Source organism: Tamandua tetradactyla, chromosome 6, assembly GCF_023851605.1.
Source record: "Tamandua tetradactyla isolate mTamTet1 chromosome 6, mTamTet1.pri, whole genome shotgun sequence".
Taxonomy (NCBI): Eukaryota; Metazoa; Chordata; class Mammalia; order Pilosa; family Myrmecophagidae; genus Tamandua; species Tamandua tetradactyla.
The window spans coordinates 17,609,147-17,623,618 of NC_135332.1; positions in this window are offsets into that span (position 1 = coordinate 17,609,147).

Consider the following 14,472-nt stretch of genomic DNA (forward strand, 5'->3'; position numbering starts at 1 on the left):
GCGTTTCTTGAATCCACCATCTCATCTTTTGGATTTTATTTATCAGATCTCTATATATTTTCCCTCTTTCTCTTTTTATCCTTTAAGTTACTCTTACTGATACTCTTTAATTCTGTCCCCTCCTCCAGACTTCCCTCTCCTGTCTTTTTTTTTTCCAACTGGCAGAACTACTTTTAGTATTTCTTGTAGGGCCAGTCTCTTGTTAACAAATTTTTTCAGAATTTGTTTGTCTGTGAATATCTTAATCTCTCCCTCTGTTTTGAAGGGCAATTTAGAAGTCTTTCTCTTTCAGGATCATAATATATCATACCACTGCCTCCTCACCTCCATAGTGCCAGTTGAGTAGTCTGAACTCAGTCTTATGTGGTTACCCTTGTATATAGTAGATTGTTTTCTCCTGCTGCTTTCAGGGTTTTCTGCTTCTCTTCAATATTTGACAGACTGATTAGTATGTGTCTTGGGAAAGGCCTATTTGGATTTATTCTATTTGGAGTTCGTTGAGCTTCTTTGATTTATATATTTATGTACTTTATAAGGGTTGTGAAGTTTTCCCCCATTATGTCCTCAACTAATCTTCCTAGCCCTTTACTCTAATCTTCTCCTTCTGAGACACCAATGATTCTTATAACTGTGTACTTTGTTTTCTCCATCATTTCTCTGAGATCCAACTCAAATTTTTTCATCTTTTTTGCCATTTGCTGTTTTATTTTTTTATTTTTATGAGGGGCATGGTCTCAAAAATGAACCCTGCCATTTGCTGTTTTGAGGTTTAAAATCAGATTTTTCTGTCCTCTAGTTCACTTATTCTTTCTTCTGCCTAATCAAATCTGCTGTTGTGTGTCTCAAGTATGCTTTTTATTTGGTCTACAGCATCTTTAATCTCTGTGATATCTGCTATTTTTCTATTTATTCTTTCAGATTCCTCCCTATGCTCCTCTAGTGTCCTCTTGATCTTCTTTATGTGATTAGCCATCCCATTTATTTTATTTAGTAGCATTATATGAACATCTTTGATTTTGTTGTTCCAAAGTCTGTGTCTCCTCCATTGTTTTAATTTGGTCATTAGACTGGACTGTATCTGCCTGCATAATGAAATGCTTAGTGATCTTCTGCTGTCTTTGCAGCATGTAAATATCTTGATTGGTTTACTTTGGAAGTTGATTTCCTTCAGTAGCCTAAAGTCTTGTATTTGCAGGATGGTTGTGGAGCAGAATGTCGGGCATTGAGTGAGGCACAACAGTGCGGTGATGCTTTGCAGCACAGATATAGGCACAGATTGGGGATGCTATGCTGGTGCCTATGAATGTGGGTGCCCAGTGGCAGGGGAGGTGTATGGGTCTAAAGGGCATGGCCCTGCTGGGTACTGGTCTAGGGCACAGGGCCCTTTGTGTGCACAAACAGGGCTCAGGGCAGTGGGTTGGCATTGTGGCTGCATGGGCTGGAGGTGATGTGACCCAGCTGCGCAGGTCAGCACTTGCCCAGAGCTGGGATACATGACTGGGGGCTGTGTACATGCATGAATCTGGGAGGGCCATAAACTGAAGTACGTGTGCAGAGCTCGAGGAGGGGGGCAGGGTGGGGTTGCACAACATATGGGCTGGGTGTGAGTGTAGCCTGGGTATGGAGGCAAGCACCCACAGCCTTTATGCACTGGCGACCACCTGGAGGGGGGGCAGGGACTGGGAGGTAGGGCTCAGGAGGGGTGGGTATGCACACTTTTACAGGAGAGGTGGGTTGGGCTGCGCTTTGGGTGGGGGTATGGGGTGGGAACGTGCATGGGGGGGTTGCAGGGTGGTGGCGCTTGGAGCACAGGGAGAGAAGGCAGTTAACAGGGTTTGGGTGCGTGGGGTGTGGGGTGGGTTGCAGGTAGAGGGGCTGTGCCAGTGTGGGTAGCGCATTCAAGAAACACGTCTTGGCTTACTTCCTAGTCCCTTTCTCCTGGTCCCTGCATTCCTGAAGGCTCTGGGCTTCTGCATTAGGCTGTTTGCACCAGCTGGATGGTCTGTGGTTCTCTGCTTCTCAGTTCCTCAGCTTTTGCAACCAGGGGTGCTCTGTGTGGTACAGAAGACTTTCTCAGGTCACCTGCACCTTGGAATCGTCATCTCAGTCACCTTTCCTTCCCCTCTCTAGCTGTTCCTTGGAACAGGGGTGAACTCGATCTTTCTATTCCACCATCTTATGTGAGTGTTAACCTTTGATTAGAGGGAGCTGTGACTCCACCCATTCCAGGTGGGTCTTGATTAGTTTACTGGAATCCTTTAAAATAAGAAACAATTTTGGAAAACGCAAGAGAACTATGAGAGAGCCATGAAAGCCATGAGAGCCCACAGAGAGACCTTTGGAGATGAAGAAGGAAAATGCCCCCTGGGGAGCTTCATAAAGCAAGAAGCCTGGAGAGAAAGCTAGCAGATGACACCATGTTCTCTTATGTGCCTTTCCAGTAGAGAGAGAAAACTCTGAACATCATCTGCCTTCTTGAAGCAAGGTATCTTTCCCTGGATGCCTTAGACTGGACATTTCTATAGCCTTGCTTTAATTTGGACATTATCACAGCCTTAGAACTGTAAACTAGCAACTAATTCCCCTTTTAAAAAGCCATTCCATTTCTGGTATATCACATTCTAGCAGCTAGCAAACTAGAACACCATGTATAGAATATATGTGTGTGAAGATTTCTCAATAAAAATACTTTTAAAAAGAGTATATCTTTATTCTTAGGACACATACACTAGAACATTTAAGGATAAAGGGTTACCATGTCTACAGTTCACTCACAAATGGTTAAACAATCATAAATATATATTATTTGTTATATATATATATATATATGAAAGAGAGAAAATGTGGTAAAATGCTTACAACTGGGAATCTGGGTGAAGGCACTATGGGATTTCTTTGTACTATCCTTGTAATTTTCTGTAAACTCTAACATTATTTCAAAATAAAAGTACCAAAGGAAAATAAAAGTTCACAGGAGCCACCCTAAATGTTCCCTTGTCCTTACAAGCTGTATTTTAGGGAAACCACAAAACTGATAAGGGCAAATTCTTGATAGAATTCCAGTTAGTAAGTGCAGGAGGAATAATAGAATTAGAAACCCACCTTCTTGGCAAGAAATCATGAGATCATGGCTCTAGGCAATGAAGGCTACAACCGTGAGGCAGAAACCAAAAGCTGATGGAGGGATCAGCTGACACCATCTGATTCCATTTATCAGTCCTGGCATCACCAAGCATGGGGTGACAAGAGAGTGAGCCTCTGGATGAGAAGCTCTCCTAGGAAGAATTCTTGCCAAAAACAATGTGCTTGAATACAATCAAGACTTTAGAGCTACCAGCTTACGGGAAACACAAGGTATAGAGGAACAAGAAAAGAGTATCTGGAGGACAAACCAGCCAAATTCAGAGGGAGGGGAGGATACTTATGACATATCACCTGGTTCATCTAAATCAAGTCACTTATTAAAAAAAAGGGGGGAGGTGAGAGGAAGAGACAGTTATGGAATGGAGGAGACTTAAGAGGCACAACAACTGTGCCCATTTGAAGCTATTATGTACCCCTGAAAGACCATGCCATTTAGTCCTCATTCAGTATTTCAGGGTGGGATCCTTTTTACTGTTCCTATGGAGAAGTGACCCACCCAATTGTGGGTAGTAACTTTTGGTTAGACGGTTTCCTTGGAGATGTGTCTCCACCCATTGAAGGTGGGGTCACTTACTGAAGCCCTTTAAGAGAAAACCATTTCGGAAAAAGCTTTTAGAGCCACCAGAATGGATAGAGCCCTCACAGCATAAAAAATACGCCCCAGGAAAAGTCGTTGAAGAAGCCTGGAGAGAAAGCTAGCAGATGTCGCCATATGCCTTTCCAACTGAGAGAGAAGCCCTGAACATCATCGGCTATTTTAGTCTGCCAAAGCTGCCAGAGTGCAACACAAGAGAGATGGATTGGCTTGTAATAAATTGGGATTTATTAAATTAAAAACTTATAGTTTGGATCCATGGGTGGTTCAGTGGTAGAATATTCACCTTTCATGCCGGAGACCCGGGTTTGATTCCCAGACCATGCACCACCCCACCACCCCCAAAAGATAGTTCTTCAGAGGAAAGGCAGCTAACTTTCATCTAAGGTTCTCTGTCACATGGGAAGGCATAAGGTAATGTCTGCTGGCCTTTTCTCCTGGCTTCTGGGTTCCAACAGCTTTCCCCAGGGTGATTCCTTTCTACATCTCCAAATATCTGGGCTGAGGTATGCTGAGCTGCTTAGGCTGTGCTGCATTGAACTCTTTTCTGACCTCTTTTAAACCTCCAGCTAATTAAATTAAACAGCACTCATTGTGGAGAGCACCCCCCTTAGCCAACTGCAGATTGAATCAGCCATAGATGAATTTCACATGCTAATGATTCAAGTCCACAGCAACAGAGCTAAGCACTATCACCTGGCCAAGTTGACACCTGACCCTAACTACTATATCAGCCTTCTTGAGCCAAAGTATCTTTTCCAGATAAAAATTTGGACATTTTTATAGCCTTGCCTTAATTTGGACATTTTCACAGCCTTAGAACTGTAAACTTGCAACTTAGTAAATTCCCCATTTTAAAAGCCATTCCATTTCTAGTATATGGCGTTCTGGCAGCTTTTGCAAACTTACACAATGGCTAACTGCAATGTGTGACCACTGTTTGGATTCTGATTTGAACAAACCACCTGTAATTTAAACAATCAGAAATTAGATGCTGTGAAAGAATTGTTGTTAATTTTATTAAGTATGATAATGGCATGGTGATTATGCTTTTTAAAAAAATTGCCCTTATTAGTTAAAGATACATGTTGATGTAATAACGGATGAAATGACATGATGTCTGGATTTGGCTTTAAAAATTCTGGCAAGGAAAATGAAGTAATTAGAAGAAATAAAAATAACAAAACATGGATAATTGTTAAAGCTGAGAGATGTGTATATAAGATTTTAAGATTTTATTATATGATTTTCTCTGCTTTTTTGTATGTTTGGAATTTTGGGTTCAAAAGTTTTAAATCAATTTCCAACTATCTGTTACCTCATCCTATAACTTGTTCACATACAACAATAAAGTTTAAAGTGAAAAATTTAGAATGTGCTGAACAATATTCTTCTGTCAATTCAGTTAGCCTCAGGGGGCATATATTCAGATCATACATGTGGTTCAGAGTCTGTATGATTAGGGGCTCAGTCTTACACTGTACCCCAAATTAGAACTATGAATGGCTTGCAGCCTAAAATCCAGCAATGATCACTAAGTCACAACAATTTCTATCCCCACAAATTAAACTTGCTAAGTAAGAATCTCTAAACCATGAGATTTATACCACTAAAATTATGTCCACAGACTGCAGTTGGTTTCCATTATTTCAAAATAGTACTTCAATTTCTTTTCTTCTACCAGCCAAGGCTTTGGAAAACATGGCCACCAAGTCCGTCATTCATCCTTGCCTTGTGGTCTGATGTCTGCCTTACCTTCTGTGCTGATTTGAAACATTAGATACCCCCAGAGAAGCCATATCCTTTAATCCTCATTTAATATTGCTGGGTGGGAGCTTTTTTTATTGTTTCCATGGAGATGTGATTCACCCAATTATGGGTAGGATCTTTTGATTACATGGTTTCAATGGGGATGTGTCTCCACCCATCAAAGGTGGGGTTGCTTACTGGAGCCCTTTAAGAATGAACCACTTTGGAAAAAGTTTTAGAGCCAACAGAGAGCTGACACAGAGACAGACTTTTGGAGATACAGAAGGAAAATGCCCCTGGGGAAGAGAAGCCAGGAAAGAAAGCTATCAGACATAGCCGACCATGTGCCTTCCCAGCTGACAGAGACACCCCAGACATCATCAGCCCTTTTTTCAGTCAAGGTATCTTTCTCTGGATGCCTCAATTTGGATATTTTTAAGGACTTAGAACTGTAAGCTTGTGACTTAATAAATTCCCTTTATAAAAGCCAATCCATTTCTGGTGCATTGCATATCGGCAGCTTTAACAAACCAAAACAGATTTTAGTACCAGAAAAGTGTGGTGCTGTGGTTTGCAAACACTAAACATGTTGGAATAGCTTTTTAAATGGATAAGGGTAAAATTCTGAAAGAGTTGTGATATGTTTGATAGAAAAGGCCTGAATTGCTTTGAACAGCTTGTTGGTAGAAATATGGACTCTAAAGATTCCTCTAATAAGGCTTTAAACATAAATGAGGAACATGTTATTGCAAACTGGAAGAAAAATTCCCTTTTAAAAAGCTGTTCCATTCTGGCATATTCATTCAGCAGCTTTAGCAAACCAAAACCCCTCCCCTCTCTTCGGAGGCAAGTCTGTTGCCAGGAGAACTCTTGGTGGGGTGACCTGTACCTTCTCTGTTAATTGGAAAGAAATCTGATTGGATTAACCTTCAAATACAGTTAGCAATCATATAAAATGAGTATGTCATTGTTAAATACATGATGTCATTTACCTGTCTCTCCTTCAATACACAGCCCTGGTACTATTTATTCAGTCACAAGTTTGAATTTTCTATAAAGAAATCTGTTCCACAAATGTATAATGAACTCTATTATTTATTTATTTTTAATCCATATGTTTTACTTGTCCATCGATAAGGTAGACAAAAGGAGCATCAGACACAAGCCTCTCACAACCACACAGTCACACTGCGACAGCCATATCATCATACAATCATCTTCAAGAAACATGGCCACTGGAGCACAGCTTCACATTTTCAGGTAGTTCCTCCAGCCTCTCCATTACATCTTGACTAATATCAAGATATTAGTGATATCTATTTAATGCATAAGAATAAACCTCCAGGATAAACTCTCAACTCTGTTTGGAATCTCTCAGCCACTGACACTTTATTTTGTCTCATTTTGCTCTTCCCCCTTTTGGTCGAGAAGATTTTCTCAATCCCATGATGTTGAGTTCCAGCTCATTCTAGGATTTCTGTCCCACGTTGCCAGGAAGGTCCACAACCCTGGGAGTCATGTCCCACGTAGACAGGGGGAGGGTGGTGAGTTTGCTTGCTGTGTCAGCCAAGAGAGAGAGGCCATAATGAACTCAATTGTTTAAAGAAAATTATACACTCTTTACTTAACATGCAAGCTATTACATTGCCACATTTGCTTCCATACAATGGAATGGCAACCTAGTGTCATTATTATCTAAAATAACTGAAACAAGTAATTGAAAGGTCCAGGAAAATGAAGATACCTTCCCAATTAAAAATTGTGATTGAATTTCTCAAGGGATTGTTCTTGTGAAACACTCCTGAGTATATTCTTTTTTTTTAAAGCTATATAGTGGAAAACAAAAGAAAGTTACTATGGCTCAGAGATTTAAAATGGAGCCAGGAGGACATTCTGGAGGTTGCTCTTATGCAGATCTCAGCCAGATATCACAAACTGCCAAAGTATCCAAAGCATCAGGCAACAATGCTCTTCAAAACCCTAAGGACATCCAGATATCACAAATAAACTACAAGATAAATAACTCAGTAAACTATCTAAATTGAAGGACAGAGTACTGCAAATATCCACCAACCACAAACAACTTACCCAGTCTTTTTTCTTTAAAAAACCCTTGTCTGTAAAGATAGATATACTGACCAATGGAATAGAATAGAGTGTACAGATATAGACCCTCTCATCTATGGACAATGATCTTTGATAAGGCAGTCAGGCCAACTCACCTGGGACAGACAGTCTCTTCAATAAATGGTGCCTAGAGAACTGGATATCCACATGCAAAAGAATGAAAGAGGATCCATATCTCACACCCTATACAAAAATTAACTCAAAATTAATTTTGAGTTTAGGATCAAAGACCTAAACATTAGATCTAAGACCATAAAACTGATAGAAGAAAATGTAGGAAAATATCTTATAAATCTTATAATAGGAGGTGGTTTCCTAGATCTTACACCCAAAGCATGAGTATTGAAGAAATAATAATAAATGGGAACTCTGCAAAATTAAACACTTTTGTGCATCAAAGAACTTCATCAAGAAAGTAAAAAGTCTACACAATGGGAGACAATATTTGGAAATGATATATCAGATAAAGGTCTAGTATCCAGAATATATAAAGAGATTGTTCAACTCAACAACAAAAAGACAGACAACCCAATTACAAAATGGGCAAAAGACATGAACAGACACTTCTCAGAAGAGGAAATACAAATGGCCAAAAGGCACATGAAAAGATGCTCAACTTCCCTGGCTATTAGGGAAGTAAAAATCAAAACCACAATGAGATACCATCTCACACCCACCAGAATGGCCATTATCAATAAAACAGAAAATGACAAGTGCTGGAGAGGATGTGGAGAAAGAGGCACACTCATCCACTGTTGGTGGGAATGTAAAATGGTACAACCGCTGTGGAAGGCGGTTTGGTGGTTCCTCAGGAAGCTAAGTATAGAATTGCCATATGACCCAGCAATACTATTGCTAGGCATCTACTCAGAGGACATGAGGGCAAGGACAGAAATGGACATTTGCACACCAATGTTTATAGCAGTATTATTTACAATTGCCAAGAGATGGAAACAGCCAAAATGTCCATCAATAGATGAATGGCTAAACAAACTGTGGTATATACATACAATGGAATATTATGCAGCTGTAAAACAGAATAAAGTTATAAAGTATGTAACAACATGGGTGGACTTTAAGGACATTATGCTGAGTGAGATTAACCAGAAAAAAAAGGACAAATACTGTATGGTCTCACTGACATGACCTGACATTAGTGAATGAACTTGGAGAATTTCATTTGCAACAGAGATCATCAGGAGATAGAAATAGGGTAGATATTGGGTAAATGGAGTTGAAGTGATAAAGATTGTGCAGTAGGACTGATTGTAATTATTCAGAAACGGTTAGCACAATACTACCTAACTGTAATACAATAATGTTAGAACACTGAATGAAGCTGAATAAGAGAATGATAGAGGGAGGAGGGCTGGGGGCACAAATGAAATCAGAAGGAAAGAAGGTTGATAAAGGCTGAGATGGTATAATCTAGGAATGTCTAGAGTGTATAATGATAGTAACTAAATGTAAAAATTTAAAAATGTTTTTGCTTGAGGAAGAATAAAGGTATGTCAATCCTGCAGGGTGTTGAAAATAGATGGTAATTAATATTTTAAAACTTTAACTTATATGTGAGACTAAAGGAAAAAAATGTTTATTTGGTACAAAATTTATATTTTGATTAGTGCATTTCCTAATATAACTTATGTGGACAGCTTAATTGAACACCATAGTACTTGGAACCTTGAGTACGGCATGAGATTTTGTAGGTTTGTCCACAGTGATGCCCTGATAAATCCCAGAGTGATTTGAACACTGAATAAAAAACTATTTTCAAAGTCCCCTTGGGGGAATGCTGAGAAAGGGGGAAAATTCAACTTCCCCAAGTGGAGAATTCTTGCTATTCTCACAAGCAGTGGGGACAACCAAAGCAATAGGCTTAGCCCCCAGTCTTGGGGTTCGTTCATATGAAACTTAACCCCACAGAGGACAGGCTAAGCCTACTTAAAATTAGGCCCAAGAGTCACCCCCAAGAGAACCTCTTTTGTTGCTCATATGTGGCCTCTCTCTCCAGCCAACACAACAAGCAAATTCACCACCCTCCCCCTGTCTACGTGGGACATGACTCCCAGGGGTGTGGACCTTCCTGGCAACGTGGGACAGAAATCCTAGAATGAGCTGGGACTCAGCATCAAGGAATTGAGAAAACCTTCTTGACCAAAAGGGGGAAGAGTGAAATGAGACAAAATAAAGTGTCAATGGCTGAGAGATTCCAAACTGAGTTGAGAGGTTATCCTGGAGGTTATTCTTATGCATTAAGTAGATATCACCTTTTTAGTTAAGATGTAATGGAGAGGCTGGAGGGAACTGCCTGAAAATGTAGAGCTGTGTTCCAGTAGCCATGTTTCTTGAAGATGATTGTATAATGATATAGCTTTCACAATGTGACTGTAGGATTGTGAAAACCTTGTGTCTCATGCTTCTTCTATCTACCTTATGGACAGATGAGTAAAACATATGGATTAAAAATAAATAAATAATAGGGAATAAATATTAAAATAAATTAGTAGATTGAAATGATAGTGATCAGTGAAAGGGAGGGCTAAGGGGTATGGTATGTATGAATTTTTTTCTGTTTTCTTTCTTTTTTCTGAATTGATGCAAGTGTTCTTAGAAAATGATCATGATGATGAATATACAACTATGTGATGATATCGTGAGTTATTGGTTATATATCAAGAATAGAATGGTCATATGGTAAGAATGTTTGTGTTTGTATGTAATTTTGTAAACATAATTATATAAATATAATTATGTAAACATAATTTTGTATGTTTCATTAAAAAAAAAAAACCTGGCCTGGAAATGACAATACTGGACACAATTTTGGTTGCTATCTGAATCTGTACTCCCCAAATTACAATTCTAAGATACCAAATAAATGACTTGGTCATCTTGAGCTTAGTTAGTTTTCACTTGATATTACATGATGTCAGAAAGGGGATTCGCAATAACTACCAATCTGACTCCTAAACACCCAGGTTCCTGTCAATGAGTCTTTTAAGTTCAAACCTCCTTTTTAGTTGAGGTTCTGGCCTTTCTTTGGGTGTCTTCTGGTAAAGGGCACTTGAACTTTGGTTCTTTTGGTCTGGGTTGGTGGCAAACTGTTTGAAACTTTGTTTTTCCGGTTTTGATAGTGATCAAAAGCAGTGCATTCTCTGCCTGTTGCATATAACAGCCAATCTATGACACCAGGGTTTCAAAGAGAGAAGGAATTTCATGCTATGCACAAAGCAGGAGATCAGATGCCCTATTAGCCCAAACCAATAGGGTCTAAGGAGTTCCAGGTTCTTATGGATTCAAAAAGGGAGGGGGCAACAGTGTCTCAGTGGCAGAATTCTTGCCTGCTGTGCTGGAGTCCTGGTTTTGGTTCCCGGCACCTGCCCATGCAAAAAAATAAAATTAAATTTAAAAAGGGAGGGATGGAGTTATTACCATTACAATAGTAAGTATACACATGGCTGAGACAAACCTAGAATAACCATTACAGTAGAAAGTATAAACAAGGATGAGACTAGGTTATAATAACAAACACAATCGTAAATATAAATAAGAGTGAGACTAGTTGAGTTTCAGTAATTTCAGATATTAACTTCTGCCTGTTCTACAAAATAGAATGAAAAATATCTTTACAATGATTCGTTAATCATAATCATTTGCTAATTTTTAATCTCTCTGTTAAGTCCTCCCCCCCCCCCCCTTTTTTGTTGTTCATTCTCCCATCTTGAGAGATACTGGGCAATAACCCATCTGACTTCTTCCTGCTGAAAAGGGGCACTTCTTAAACTGTAGTTGTATATATTCCTTCACTTCAGGTTTTGGTTGGTATATTAATGCTTTTTCTGTAATTCTGTTCTGGCAAGCCTTGGCTAAAAAAACAAAGACAAGCTTTAAAGGTAAGTCTGCTTGTAATCAGTAGTAGTAGCAGCATTTAGTCGTGCTAATACTATTAAACAAGATCAAGATCCTAGTCCTTTGGGAAGCCACTAAATAAATCAAATTTGCCAAAGGAGGTGGAGCCAGTGTATATTGCATTAATTTGACTTTTCATATGTTCTTACACTTTAGTTACATTATCATCAGGGATATAGGTAGAACATTCAGTTTTTATTACAGCATATGCCCCTCCTTGTGAAGCTGTCAAGACATCTAGAGCCATTTGGTTTTGTAGTACTGCTTTATGCATTAAAGTCATTTCAGTATTTAAAAGAGATAAACTGTTGAGACTATCATTTAAAGCTTGTTGTGTAAAATTGTTTAGTGCTTCTATCCTAAACATGACATCCTCTATGTCTAATGTAGGCAGAAATATAGCAGCTAGGTGATCATACCAAAGAAATATTGTTGGGGCCCATCAAGCTTTTAATAAAGGTAGATTTGCCCTGATGGTAAGATTTTATGAATAATTCCTAGAGTCCAGGGCAATCCTAAAGAGTATTTTCCTATCCAACTTGGAGGCAACCAGGGCCATAATTTGGTGCTGTACAAACACTAAGTTCCATCTGGAGCTACCCAGCAAACCTCAGGTCTATTAACCCAATCTTTCCCAAACCAGTCATTTTCCTGTAATATTATGTGTGCTGCTTTGAAATTGTTAGGTACCCCAGGAAAAGCTTTATTCTTGTAATCCTGATTCAACATTGTAGGGTGGGATACTTTGATTGGATTGTTTCCATGGAGATATAATCCACTCAATTGTAGGTGGGACCTTTTGATTAGATGGACCTGTGGCTCCATTCATTTAAGGTGTGTCTTGATTAGTTTACTGGAGTCCTTTAGAAGGGGAAACAGTTTGGAGAGAGTTCAGAGTTGACAGAGCCAACAGAGGGTGCAGATGCCTAGACATGGATGTTTGGAGATGCAGAACCCTGCAGACGTTGCCATGTGCCTTCCCATGAGATGCTAAGCAAGCCAGAACCCAGAGTTGTGTCCTGGAAGAGCTAAGTGAAGGCCCACAGATGCTTAGAGAAGCTGGTTGTTAAAAAATGCCATTTGCCTCTTAAAGAGTTATCCAGAAAGGACTGATGGACATGATCCCAGCGAATTGCATAGAAAACCAACAAGAGTACTGTGGGATCTGTATAGGTGGAACCACTTCCAGTCTGGACTAAAAGGGACAAAGTGATGGAGAAATGGTTTCAGAGGCAGAACCATGGCAGCTAAGGTCTGAAGTCAGGAAATCTCAGGCCAGGAGAGTGGACCCATCTATACACATGGAGAGGGTGAGTTTGCCCTAGAAGCAGAGGGTGGGCCTTCCGCTTCATTGCGCAGGAAGAGTTGTGCCACCTCATCCCTCGGAGAGGCTGGAGCACATAAACTGGGGATTGGAGGGAACCTGGCTGCCACCTCATTGTCCTGGAGGGGTTAAGCTTGTGCCCTGGAGATGACAGAGATCCTGGGTGCTTCCCTGATGTATGGAGAGGGTGGAGCTGAGAAAAAGGTGGTCTGCCCAATGAACCCCAGTGTTGCAACACACCCAGGCATTTGCAGAGAGAGCAAGTCCACTGCATGAGCCCTTGGAAAGGGTGGTACTGCTGCTTTCTAAAACCCCGAGGATAAATGACTCTCAGACTTTGAAATCTAATGGAGTTTGTCCTGCAGTTTTTCAAAACTGCTTGGGCCCAGTGACCATGTGTTCCTTCCAATTTCTCTCTATGGAAATGAGGGTATTTATCCTATGACTGTCCCTCCTTTCTATGTGGGCAGCAAATAACTTGTCCTGAATTTTACAGGTCCAGAGCCAGAGGAGAATTTTGCCTTAGGACAGACCATGCCTATAACAGACTTTAATGAGATTTTGTGGATTATTTGTATGAGGTGTGGATTATTTGGCGTGGATTATTTTGTATGTGGGAAAAACATGTCTTTTTGGGGGGTGGAGAGGGCGGAATGTGCCGGTTTGAAAGTATTGTGTACCCCAGAAAAGCCACGTTTTAATCCTGATTCAATACTATAGATTGGAATCTTTTGATTAGATTTTATCCATAGAGATGTGACACATCCAATTATGGGCATGACCTTTTTTTAGATGGGGATGTAATTCTGCCCATTCGGGGTGGGTCTTAATTGGTTTACTGAAATCCTTTAAAAGAATCATTTTGGAGAAATCTCTGTAACAACAGAAAATGACAGAGCTGACAGAAGCTCAGAGCAGAACTTGGAGAACAGAGACACAAATGTTTGGAGATATTTGGAGTCTAGCAGATGTCAACATGAGATGCTGAGCAAGCCAGAACCTGGAGAGAGCCAAGGGAAGCCAAGATATGAAGACCAGTCCTGAAGAAGCAAAGTGAAGAACCCCCACAGGACAGAGGCTGAAAACAACGGAACCCAGGAACAAGGGACCAGCAAGGAACCAGTGTGCTTTCCCAGCTGACAGAGGTGTTCCAGATGCATTGACCTTTGTTTCCCGGGATGCCTTATTTTGGGCATTTTTATAGACTTAGAACTGTAAACTTATAACTTATTAAATTCCTTATTTAAAAGCCATTCCAGTTTTGGTATATCACATTCTGGCAGCTTGCAAACCAAATCAACAATTAATTGACTTTCTTTTTGATACAGGAATCATGCAGTCAGTTTAAATAAAAAACCTAATGCAATTTTCAATCAATCAGTTACTATAATTACAGTATCTGGTAAAAGAGAAAATAGACTATTTTTGCTGCCTAATTGGGACCAGAAATTTAAAGCATATTTTCCTGTGTGTTCCAGAATGCCCAGTTCCCTTGCTGGGAAGAAACCTGTTAACCAAGTTAAATGCCCAGATAACCTTTTCTCTGGATTGTTTGTCAATAGAAGTGTCTCTGAGACAAACCTGTGTATTGCAAGCTGTTCTGCTGTTTGTTGAAGGAAAT